Source organism: Schistocerca serialis, chromosome 2 (genome assembly GCF_023864345.2).
Source record: "Schistocerca serialis cubense isolate TAMUIC-IGC-003099 chromosome 2, iqSchSeri2.2, whole genome shotgun sequence".
Lineage (NCBI taxonomy): Eukaryota > Metazoa > Arthropoda > Insecta > Orthoptera > Acrididae > Schistocerca > Schistocerca serialis.
In genome coordinates this window covers 216,050,690-216,064,223 of record NC_064639.1, presented here as the reverse complement: position 1 = coordinate 216,064,223, position 13,534 = coordinate 216,050,690, and the positions used below count along the sequence as shown (strand labels likewise).

Below are 13,534 nucleotides of genomic sequence, written 5' to 3'. Positions count from 1 at the left end.
GTCGGAATATGGATTTCGTAGTAGGAACTAGAGAGGGGAAGGACTAATTGAGTTTTGCAATATATTTCAGCTAAGAACAGCGAATACTCAGTTCAAGAATCAGAACAGGTGGTGGTACACATGGAAAAGGCCGAGAGATAGGGAAAATTTCCAGTCAGCTTACATCATGGTCACGCAGAGATTTCGAAATTAGATACTGGGTTATAAGGCGTACCAAAGAGCGGATACAGATTCAAATCACAGTTTAATAGTGATGAAGAGTAGACAGAATCTTAAGAGAGCGGTGAAGAAAAATCGGTGCGCAAAGAAGTGTGATACGGAAGTACTAAGGAGTGACGGGATATGCTGTAAGTTCCCTCAGGCTATAGTGGCTCCGAAGGAAAAAGGATAAAAAAGGAGAGCAGGAGATGTATCTAGTGGTTAGTCGCCTTCGTGAGGACCGCTTCAAAGACGGTGGGAATCTCAGTAGTTGAGGTTCGTTTTGTTTCATGACGACACGGCCTAATACCCAAAATGATTTTTTTCAAATTTATGTTATAGTTCATTGTTTATGAAAAAACCTACTTCCACATTATGTAACTTACGTCACGTGATTACTTTCACAATACTAATGTCCCTCTGTGTAGAATGTGGCCCAAAATTGTTTCATTTTTAAGATGGAGAACCTTATTTTTTTAAAGGGCAATCTAATGCCGAAATTAAAAACATAAAATTTTGTATGGGAGGAGAATTACACGTTAGGAAAAGAATATATATTGCTGTAGAGAGCATCACAAATCGTCAGTGTTACGGGCCCTGTCCGACTTTAAGCTGGCCCTGATAACAGACTGGTCTCCTATGAGTACTTTGGTGCACACATTAAGAAGTGTACTCATACTTGTTAAATAAACTACCAAAATGGTTGCAAGCTGTCGGTTTGAAGAACGGTTTCGTATATTTTATTTTTAAGTGAGTTATAGGTCGCTGGCGACGTGCAAAGACCGCGTAAGCACAATTGTTGTCTGCTGTGTAAGTAACATCTTGGGCTGCATACCGAAAGGATCTCTGTATGCTGTACTTTGGAGGCTGTACCCTACTGATCAATCTGCAGCATGGTGCTTATGTTTAGATTGTAAATGCGGACTGAGATAAAGCATGTGTCGTTCTTTGTCGGCTTATTGCCGGGGCCAGACGTATAGTTATCATCATGTGGACGATGCCTGCAACTTTCGTGGTTCTGTTTAAGGTAAAATGTCTTGTCTTTTTATTTTATTTACTGAAAAGGCTATTTCTGAGCTGTTACACATGGTTATCAGCTCTGTACATGCACTTTCCTTGCGATCTGGGTTAAATCTGCTGTTAAGAAATTGTTCCATCTTCAAGGATTAATATCAGTCTGTCGTTAATTTATCCATGTATACAGGTCATGCCTCACATTACTATTCCTCTTATTTGCTATTACTACGGGAATATAAGCTTTTGTTGGGTTCCTTTTGTTCTGTTTTCGGAAAATATGTGGCATTGAATTACACATGGTCCCTATAGGGACATTAGTACCGGTATTACTAAGTCTTGGTGTTTATCTAATATTAATCAAAGGCCACTTCATATTCTCTTCAATTATGTTCACAGCCTGGAGCCACTTACGAATTTATCAGTTTTCATATTCAAACTGCATGTGATTACGTGGTCTCTATCTAAATTCGTAGCTGATGCGACCACAACTAACAGAATACGTTCTGCCTTCAGTGGGATCTTTATTCAGGTAAGCTGACATCGGCAGGTGATACAGTGCGATGCGTGACCACTAGCTTGTGGAACAGGGTTTCACAAAATGGGCATTTGGGTAATACTCCCGTTTTCTGTTAAACATTTATTATTTGTTTGCGTGCCTATAACAGTGATCATGGGGGTAGTTCTGAGCAGCTGAGAACTAGACAAGTGCCGATGCTCAGTATGTGGAGAGTGCGATAGTGATGAAATCTTCTTACGAATAAGTGTTGGACTCTACAGCATTTTCAGGCTGTCTGAGCAAGTTCGAACCTGCTCGTCGAAATTTTTCGTTATTTAAAAACTACGAATGTTTTCCTTACTTCTGAATATCTCACCAGGAGAAGTCAGGTGGCGTTACTTCTCATTCATGAGTGAGAATTTTGTAAACGAATTTGGAAATTTTCGGGGCATCAACGCTGACGTCATACCAGCTACGTATGTGATTAGATTTAGACAGGATTAGGAGACTTTCAATGTAAGGGGGCGGATTGAATCGGCACTACGTAACAGTTGCCTTACTAATTTTCCTCTCTCTTTATGTTTTTAAAGCGCGTTTTGGAAAAAACTCACTTAGGGAAAATGGAAAGGCAACACTATCAGCCGCATTCTGTGACGCTCTGCCTGTCCACCAGTGCTGGTGCTGAGAAAGCGCCGTGGCTCACCAGAGAACTGCTCGTGACGTCACAGCCACAGTCAGTGGTGCTGCAGCGTCTGCAGAAAAACGGCTTGTACCTACTCGAGGGCTTCGGAGTTGCCTGCCGTGATAGTCTTTATGTCATTTCATTGTAGCCATTTTTGTTACTGTTTGTGGTGAAAAAAAAAAGATAAAAGAAGTGGTTAGGACATTGCGTTGTGGCCGCAAGAACCCAGGTTCGAATCCTGGTCACGGCATTGGGGTGATATTTTTATCTATATATCTAGACAACTAACAACTTCTCTCACTTGTTATCGACAACAAAAGTATGTTGCACCCCGCTTAAGTCCCAGTGAATTTTCATCGGCATCAGTGGCTTCCCCGTTATTTTCTGTCGAATAACGGGTAAAAAGTTGGAATGCCTTCCAAAAATTACTGTGAAGCTCGCTACAAGTCTCGGCAACTACAGCAATCTACTACATTGCAATTCAGACACCTAAAATTACTCTCTGAATTGAGTTACTGATCGATTAATTTCTCAGTTTACAATTTACCCCTGTCACCAAAGATACCCTACTTACGTTCTAGTTGCAGTGGCAAACAGAGTTTTTCAACGTGTAAAAAATGATATAAAGCATATATAATGACGAAATGTCACTTTTATGGAGAACCAAACACAATACTATTTACTGTCCGTACTGTCTGTGTTGAGACAGATACGATACCTAATTTCATCTGTTCCTGTTCTACAAATGATCCCTCTGGTTTGCTGTGCTATCATCTGAAGTACCTTCTGCCCAGATTATATTAAAATCAGGAGAATCCGTCTGAAATGTTCGTGTTATCATCAAGGTAGTGAAATATCACCAGTCTCACCAGTCTGACTTCTACTGCCGCACTGTGCGGGTGTACTGCGTTTACATCACTGCTGGTGCTGTCCGAGCGCGGTTGCTGGTGAGTTCAACACCGTAGCGCGTTCACAATTACTCACATCTTCTAACTGTAGAAACTGGTAATTGCGGAATCTCTCTAAAGAACGATAACTTGCAGTTTCCGTTTTATAATGTCTTCCTAAGACCTAATTCCTTTGATGTTGAGAGATTCATGGAGGAGCTAGTAAAGTTAAAAGGTGCTGACATCACTGCAGTGCACCAATCGATTTGTAGCAGTGCTGTTTTCCTCATGTTAAAGAATGCTGAGAGATGTGATCTAATTGTTGAATTCTGTGGATGTAGTGTAAGGTTTAAACATTCTGATGGCAATACTGGTTAGGGTAAAGTAACGCATGGTGGTTTTGCTGTTCGAACAATTAGTGTTTTTTAACTTTCTCTGGAAATAACTGTCGAGCATATTAATAGTGTATTGAGGCCTCACGGAACTATTATAAGAAACGTCGCCGAAACGTGGTCCGCCGCTCATAAATTTCACGTTGTCGGTGATGTGCAGCGTATCAAAATCGATAGGGTCAATACCGTCTTATGTCAGTAATTTCGGGTATAAAGCTCTTATGATATATCAGGGGCAACAAAGAGCGTGCGCTTGCTGTATTGTGCTGGACGTGTTTTCGTTCAGTACACGCAAAGACTCGTGACGCAGTTACCGACAGGTGAGGCACCAGTTCCAAACACTATGCCGCAGCTGCCGCTGACATGGTGATAGGAGGCTGTAGATAATTTCACGGGATTTTCTCTAGTGTTTGAATGTCATGAACACATAATTGGCTTCGTACTGTTTGAAATTATAAGGTGCGGTTTCAGCAGAGATGCTGTGTCGCCTGGATGTTTGCTCGGACCGTCTCTGCTTTGCAAGGTGCACCGGTGGTGCTGCGTATTTTAAATCATGCGATGAGGAGAGACAATAGTCGGCAGTGGTATATATGTCATGAGTAGTAGTAAGACATAGGCCGAATGACATAGTTGCAGTTATATTCTGAGAAGTAGAGTCAGTTGATGTAATGATTAATTATTTGTGATGAGGAATGAGACTGAAGCATTTTTAGAAGGATCTTTTAATGTATTTATTTAGATGACTCATAGAGGAGGATGTAATTTGAGGTAATTTATTTCAGATTTTGTACTTTGATGTACCTTGTAGTTAAGCATTATTGGTTGAGACATTGAGTGTAAGGAAAGATGAACACCCATCCATAATGCCCAATTTGAATTTGTGGCTAAGAGTAACTGTTAAATATTTAATGTCATTTTTACGAGCCGCATTTTTGAAAAGATCTACTTTGATGTTGAAGACTACTTAGTTTGTCCACTCAAGAACTGTAATTTTTGTGTATCAATGTTTAAGAACCAAAGACACAATTTTTCAATATAGAACTTCTCTAATCAGGAAATTAATTATATTTGATGATATAAATTATCCCTAGTCATTGTCGGCATCCTAATACCACGCCAGAGTATGAGTTATAATCTTCACCTTCTTTAAAAAGGCAGCGCCCTGCAGCAGACACATCTCACTAGTTAGTTGTAGCTCAGAAAATGTGACGCACTTTCAAAAAAGCAATGTCACGGTTTTTCCATTATGCAACAGGTAAGAAAAATTAAGTAATAAAAAAGGAAACGTTCAGTTTTTCCAGGGCCAATATACCAGTTCAAAATTTTAATGATTCACAATGTTGAGTTCAGACAGTATTCTTGCCATTACGAATGTTCAAACAGACAGGGAACTAGGTAGGCATCTTCGTATGATTTCTCGCACTCAAATTTTGCAGAATATTCTCGCCATCGAATTCTTATGTTCAATGGCTACGAATTCTAGTGTTGAAACTTAGACTACCAGCAAGCAAACTTTTAATCAACAATCGTAGTATTTATTTTAAGATAACATTCACAAGTAAGGATAAAGCGCCACGGAATTTTTTTGTGAAGTCAGATAAGTGCACTGGTTCTATCCTTTTTTTTTTCTTCTGTGGCGTGTTTCAAAAAGGAAAACGTTTGCGGTCGATTACGCATCAATCAGTCTGTAGTATAAGATGGTAAAGAATGTCAGGTTGGGCCCCACCACACGCGACTTATTGAACGTTAGACATTTTTCTGTTTTCACGGCAATGTGACCAACGTGTTTAGTCCAACTGAAGCCCCGCCCAGTAGCTTTACGGTTGTCCGAATATTTAATGTGAATGGTCCCTTGCTAAAAGTATTTGTGGGTTATGATCAACGTTTTCGTGTAAAGAGGACCATAGAAGGTTCGGAAGATGATGGAATAAGACAGATACTCAAGGATCAGTCAGATAATAGATAACCTCGTACATTAGTTATCCATGAACAACATAGCCGTAAGGAAACATATGAGGTATATAAGCCAGCATCATTACGAATTGGAGTACACGAATTGCAGAGTCAGGCGTATTACATAAGAGGTTTAGTTTACCAACTTTAGGTACTCCCTTCGGCACTGAGGAGGATTCATATGAACTGTTATTTGGATGTCTGATGTAAACTGTTCTACGACGTCAATAATTTAGTTAAAAACGAAGACAGATATGTGGAACACGTATATAGTTTAACTTTTTCGAAAATACGAAAACGTCAATAGGATCACAAGCACACGACATATCCAAGAATACGTTTGTAAATAGTCAGGGATGCCGCTCCCTTTCCGAAAGCCATACTGAGATAATGGCAGATTTGTACTATTTTTCTATCGCCACACACAGCTTCAGAAAGCATTCAAAGTCTTTGGTCAATATGATAATAGTGATAGTGACGATATACATCTGCTATTGAAGGATCTTTATCGGGATTTGATAAAGGCACTACAATTTCTGTTGTTCATTGTGCAGGAATTCCGCTTTCTGTCTACATTGTACGAAAAATAGCCACAGCACGTTTTTTTTTATACCGCTGGGTTGTTGCATATCATAGGGTAATTTATTGGATAGACTCCAGGTGGCTTGTCAGTAGAATACGTGTAATCTCTAATCCTTGCATTACAAACGGTTTATACACGGATCTGCCAGAATGTTATGATCACCTACCTAACCGCCGGTTTGACGATATTGCAGTTCCGAATTACGATGCAGTGTTCCTTCCGACAGGAACGGATACAAGCTGTCATATTTCGTCAACCACGTTGATACAAGCTAAACGATTCGCAATAGACAGTACCAATATTGAGATATAATTTAAGGTATCGATTATGGAACCGAAGTCGATCGCAACACTGCTCAGCAGACACTTTCATTCCACACTAACTTGATATTACGTAAAGTCCAATTTCAAGACATATTTCTAACAACGCAACAATGCTCACTGTTCATGATTACGTAGATACCAAATGAATGTTCTGATACTATATTTTCAGATCTCTGTAACAATACTGTAACCAGATGAATTCATTACCCCATATTTTGCTACCATAAACCGAGTGGAGGGTAGTAGCATTCACTGGGGATCTTGTCCTCTGCCTAATTACACGTATGGAGAAAGGAATCGACAGTGCAGCATCAAAATCCTGTTAAACGGTGTTTTCGGATACATCAATCATTCAAGTTATGTTGGCGAACAAACGATCATGCTTTACTCATTAAGTGTAGTGGACAGCAAATACATCTGATGAATTAATATAAACGAAATTATTTTTCGCTATCAACAACTACGGAAATATTGGTGTCAAACGGAATCTAAGTCGATTTCCGGAATCAGCACAACAAATGCTTTAAGGCGAGACACTTCACACAACATTTTACAATAATTTCAAATTACCTAAAAATTACATTTATTTTGTTTTACTGAGAGGGCAGAAAGAATTGTGAATGGAATATATGGCTCAAATATTATTGCTACCACTTTTACATCCAAACAGATCTATTTTGCAAGTGACTGTCTCTTTTGTGTTCGAAGTAACAGTAATGAAAATATTGCTTGTCCCTGGTAACCTTACTTCCCCTGGGAAGATGGGGAGGGAGATTGAGAGACACCTACAGCAGTTACTTATAAGTTGTCATTGGGGAATGTCGTGTGACTTCCCATTTGTGTAGTTTTCTGTGCTTGTGTGTAAAAATAAAATAGGCAACTCTGAAACAATATGTGTGAACTATGATGTCTGTGAACAGTGTGAACAAACCATGTAGCTTGAACTAATGTTTCGATTTATTTATTAATAATTGGAACATAGCACAAGTCGGTTCTAGGCGCTACAGTCTGGAGTCGCGCGACCGCTACGGTCGTAGGTTCGAATCCTACCTCGGGCATGGATGTGTGTGATGTCCTTAGGTTAGTTAGGTTTAAGTAGTTCTAACTTCTAGGGGACTGATGACCTCAGAAGTTAAGTGCCATAGTGCTCAGAGCCATTTGAACCATGGCATAAGTCAAATCAGGGACCCGTTTTCTAGAAGGAGATGTAGCCATTTTAAATACATCGTTGTAATCGGTGAGATCTATTACCTGTCTCTGTGCCGTCATTATAATTTATGGGGGCTCAGAGTTTAATAATTTTTGAGATGCAATGATAGGAAACGTCACAACCTATACAACTAATATAGCTGCTACTGCAGTGAAAAAAAGGCTCTAACAAAAAGAAGACAACATGTAAGAGTTTGTGTGCCTGAAAAGAGGTTTACACATCCTGGACCTATAAAGTACGCTGCACCCTCTGGAAACAGTAAGTAATTCTCTTTTTTTATCTAACTTTGTAAAAATTGTAGCTACGTTACGTTATAGTATATCACCATATAACACTCCAGTGTACTCTTAACAGGACTAGTGGTAGCCTGAATACAAAAAATATTAACTAATTTGGCATCTGAAGGTGAGCCCATCCCCCTAAAGGGCTCGAAATGCATCGTGTATTAAAATAAAAAACACCATTAGTGGCCGAATGAGTTTAATTTTCTTTTTTAACTAAGTAATAAAATCACGGCAGCGACGCTGATAACAATGGGCACAGTTAATGTTTATTTATCTACTACGAACTTCCATAACAACATCGCCGACCGAGATTGTTTGCTTTCGTTGTTACCAGAGCTCGCTTGAAATATACTCACAGAAAAGCTATTAAAATGTGGGCCGCTATACAAAATTCCGTTTTCATTAACCGTAATGGGAATATAGTTCACTCAGTGCCGTCTCTGCTATCCTCTTTTACGCATTTTTCGAAAGTTTTAAGTCAAGTCAGTGTCGCTTTACAGTATGTTTGCCTCTGAAGTTTCAAGTTCATCTGCGTACTCCAGTGTTTAAAACATTCTGATACACCAGTGTGCCATTTTCTCCCGCTGGATGACACACTATTGGGTTTCCAGCATCCTCCGCTAAGCTCAATGTAAATAAGGCTGTCACTGGTTAGGGTTCGCGTTTTGGTGTGTGACTCAGTCCTACGGAGTGTCTCGCGAAGTCTGAAACTTCATATGGCTTCGTATTAACTGTGATGTGATAAGTTTAGAGACAATCTGTACGAGTCAGTGCTTTAATAGTATTCCGGTATATCGATCGACAGCAAACACCTGGAACAGCGGTAAGACACTCTTCCCACATGCTGAAAGAGATTAAGGTGTCCGTGATTTTAATACTCAAAAACAATGAGAAACGAGAATATAATAATATTGGATTTTTTGAAACCTAATGTTATGAAATGGTATTTGTTGTGTATTAACTTCACTGCGCAGCAAATTCATACACGTGCAAACCATCAGCATGATGTTTGTGTATGTAAAACCAAAACGCGGTACAAAGGTTTGACAGTATTGAAACTTTTGGTACAGTATTGCTACGCAGAGAATTCGCAAACAGTCCGTGGTGTTCCAGTTTAGTGAATTTCGATTCAAATGGCTCTGAGCACTGTGGGACTCAACTGCTGAGGTCATAAGTCCCCTAGAACTTTTCCTGGTCATTCGATGTCTGTAATCTAAGCCTGAAGGGCGTTATGTTATCGTGGTTACTGATGATGTTAGTAACCGTGCTAGCTAACGGTTCAGTTGGCTCTAAGCACTATGGGACTGAGGTCATCAGTCCCCTAGAACTTAGAACTACTTAAACCTAACTAACCTAAGGACAACACACACATCCATGCCCGAGGCAGGATTCGAACCTGCGACCGTAGCGGTCACGCGGTTCCAGACTGGAGCGCCTAGAACCGCACGGCCACTCCGGCCGGCAGTGAATTTCGTTAATTATTTATAACTGTATGTTATAATTTCTATCAGAAACACCAATGATTATTAAAATTAACAATTCCGAACGCCCCTCCTCCGCTTCGCTTGGGCAGATCTAAGTATCTACGACCGAACGACTTTTTACAATAAGAAGTGACATACACAAAACTTATCCGCCAGGCTAGCCGAGAGCGCTAATGCGCTGCTTCCTGGACTCGGGTAGGCGCACCGACCCCGAATCGAATCCGCCTGGCGGATTACCGACGCCGATCGGTGTGGCGGCCAGCCTGGATGTGGTTCTTAGGTGGTTTTCCACATCCTGCCAGGTGAATACCGGGCTGGTCCCCACGTTCCGTCTCAGTTACGCGACTCGCAGACATCTGAATACGTTCGCACTATTCCATGAATTACACTAGTCGCAGACAGCAGGGGTACACTAATTCCGTCCCGGTGGGGTACGTGGTGGCGGGGGGAAGGGCATCCGGCCACCCTTTCATCCTAGCCTTGCCAAATCCGTTCCTAACAATGCCGACCCTGTGTCAGCGCGGGACATGGCACCAGTGAAAGAAAGAAAGAGAGAAAGAAAGAGACATACACAAAACTTCCTCGTCAATCAGTCTGTCTATTACTGAAAACCACAGCAAGATCCTTACAGTAGTTACCGATATTAGACTTCACATACAGGAAGAAAAACATGGCGTGAGAGTTTATATTATGTATAGATCCTGACAAACTTCGGTGTTCTCTAGAGTTTTGGCGGCTTCTCACTTTACTACTTTTCTCGCCAGATGGCCCCACCTCTGTACTGACTAGCTCTTAAATTCCATCATTGCCACGAATGTAACTCGAAATGCCAGTTAAATACAGAACAGATAAAAAGGAATATATGAAACACTTATCATTAATTATTGATAATGAATTATATACACAGACTTTCTATGAGAATTAATCTATTTATTAGTGGAAAATATATCAAAACCTCGACAGAACTTCCTGAGATTAGCTCGAACATGCAGGCAAAAACCTTGTTTGGGATTATAATTTATAGTATCAACGGAAGGAACTGCTTTACTTCCTGTTTTACACTATTTTGTTGCAGATATTGAGAGGGATGTGTGAAGGAATGAGGAAGTTTATGGATTTAATACGAGCAACATTTCTAGAAATCAGTCGAATCACCATCCATCTTTTCAGTGAAAACTGCGCCAGTCACACGGAAATCAATAATGAGATTTGATTTTGATTGATGCTTCTTATGCGGTTTTTTGCCTTAGGACAATCAAAAACTGATTTTTCCCATCCGATGTGATATGAACTTGCTGTCTTGGATAGGCTTACGTAACTAACAGTATCACATGTGTACACCCATGCACACTGAGCAGTACAGTTTGTTTAACGTCAAACGTACACCTTGGGCATTGTTGTATGATTCATTTGTCATTTGTAGTCGACCACTATTAAATTATGATGCTAACAACGCCATCTATTGCTACATTTTGTAACTATTTATTTTTCTGCTGCCATACGTTTTCCCCGCTTTCTAATAACATTCCGTCTCAATTTGACGTCATTCTGACCAGTTGTGTTATTTATACAGTGGTTTGAAAGTGTAATTATAATCACCCTATATATGTGGTCCAGAAAAGTTTCATTTATAAGATGCAGACGCTTACTTCTTCTAAAGGGGAAGCTAAAGCCGAAATATGTAACATAATATTTTGTATAGAAGTTAAGTTTTACGTTAAAAAAAAGTATATTATTGCCGAAGGGAGTACCAAACTTTGTCAGTGTTATGGGTCCTGTGCGAGTTTAAGCTGGCACTGATAAGGGACAAGTATTTTGGTGCACACATTATGGTACATACATCGTAAATAAACCACCAAAATGGTTGCAAGCTGTCAGTTTGAGAATGGTTTCACATATATTATCTTTGTGCTAATGTTTTGATTTAGATTGTGCATGAGTCCCATAGTGCTCAGAGCCATTTTAGATTGTGCATGCGGACGGAGATGAAACATGTTCTTTTCTGCTGAGTGCTGGGGTTAGATGCATAGGTCTCATCATGTGGACTATGCCTTCAACTTTCAAGGTTCTGCTTGTTAACTTAAGATGTCTACCGTTTTTTGTTTACTGAAAAGGCAATTTCTGAGCTGCTACACGTGATTATCAGCTCTGTACATGTGCTTTCCGTGTGATCAAGGTTAAACCTGTTGGTAAAATCGGGCACATTTTTCCATCTTCAAGGATCAATATAAGTCTGTCATTGATTTATCCACTTGTATAGGTCATTGCTCACGTTATTATTCCTCTTATTTACTGTAAATACGGGAATATAAGGTGTTCTAGGGTTCCCTTTGTTCTCTTGTTTGAAGTAATGTGGTACTGTATTACATATGGTTCCTATGGGGACATATGTAACAGCATTACTAACTTGTTGTGTTTGTCTAATTAATAACAGTCAATAGCTATTTCATATTCTCTTTAATTATCTTACATCTCGAAGACACTTATGAATTTATCACGTTTTCGTGTTCCAACTGCATGTGATCACATGTTCTTTATCTGAATTCGTAGCTGATGCGACCACAACTCACAGAATGCGTTCTTCCTTCGGTGGAATCTTCATTCAGATAAGCTGACATCTGTAGATTATACATTGCAGTGCTGGATTTACTAACTTATGGCACAGGGACATTTGAATAATATTCCCGTTTTCTGCGTAAGATTTATTATTTCTTTTGCTTGCCTATTCAGTAAGTATGGGGATAGTTCTGAGCTGCTAAGAACTTGACACGTGCTGATACTCAGAATCTGGAGAGTGACGATTGTGATAAAATCTTCTTACGAATAAATGTTGCACTCTAGAATATGGAGTCTACACTTCCATTGGCCGCATTTTCTCTGTAAGAAAGGGCGCAATACGTTTGTAAGCTGTGTTAGCAAGTTTGGACGTGTTGGTCGTAATTTTGCAGTACTTACAAGCTTGTTGAAGTCCCCTCGAATTTCTCGTGGCGCTGTGTTTTCCCTACTTCCGAATGTGTCACCAGCAAGTCAGATGGCGTTATTTCTCACTCAAGAGTGAATATTTTCTGTACGAAGAAGGATATTTTCAGGGTATTAATACTGAGGTCGTACCAGTAAGTGATTGAGTTTAGACAGGATTAAGAGGCTTTCAATGTAAGGGAGCGGGTTGAAGCGGCACTGCGTAACCATTGCCGTATTAATTTTCTTCTTTCTTTATGTTTTTAAAGTGCATTTTGGAAACAACTCACTTAGGGAAAATGGAAAGGCAACGCTGTCAGCCGCATCCTGTGACGCTCTGCCTGTCCACCAGCGCTGGTCCGGAGAAAGCGCCGCGGCTCACCAGAGAACTGCTCGTGACGTCACAGCCACGGTCTGTGGTCCTGCTGTGTCTGCAGAAAAACCGCTTGTACCCTACCCGAGAGCTTAGGTGTTGCCTGCCGTGATAGTCTAGTGGTTAGGACATTGCGTTGTGGCCGCAAGAACCCAGGTTCGAATCCTGGTCACGGCATTGGAGTGATATTTTTATTTAAATATCTAGACAGCTAACAATTTCTCTCACTAGTTATCGGCGAGAAAAGTATGTTGCATCTCGCTTACGTTTAAATAAATTTTTATCGGCGTCAGTGGCTTCCCCGTTATTTTCTCTTGAATAACGGGTAAATAGTTGGAACGCCTTCCAAATGTCACTGTTATGCTCACCGCCAGTCTCGGCAACTTCAGTGATGTACTACATTGCAATTCAGACACCGAAAATTGCTATCTGAATCGGGTTCCTGATCTACTAATTGCTTATTTTACTACTTATCCCTGTCACCACAGAAGAGAGACCATCCCCATGTTCTAGTTGCAGTGGCAAACAACAAGTTTGTCAAAGTATAAAAAATGGTGCGAAGTATATGTAATGACGAAATGTGTTACTGCTATGGAGAGTCAAGCGCCTGAGTTTTTGTTGTCCGTATTTTAGCTATTCACAACCGTACTTTCTATCCTGAGACAGATACAACACAACATTTCATTTTTTGTGT

General features: G+C 40.2%; 1 non-coding gene across 1 annotated transcript; it reads left to right on the top strand.

The window, feature by feature from the left end:
- The first annotated feature begins 12,945 nt into the window (after window positions 1-12,945).
- On the top strand, window positions 12,946-13,017 carry Trnah-gug (transfer RNA histidin (anticodon GUG)). Its single transcript has one exon. It is a non-coding gene; the product is annotated as a tRNA-His (tRNA).
- Window positions 13,018-13,534: the final 517 nt, after the last annotated feature.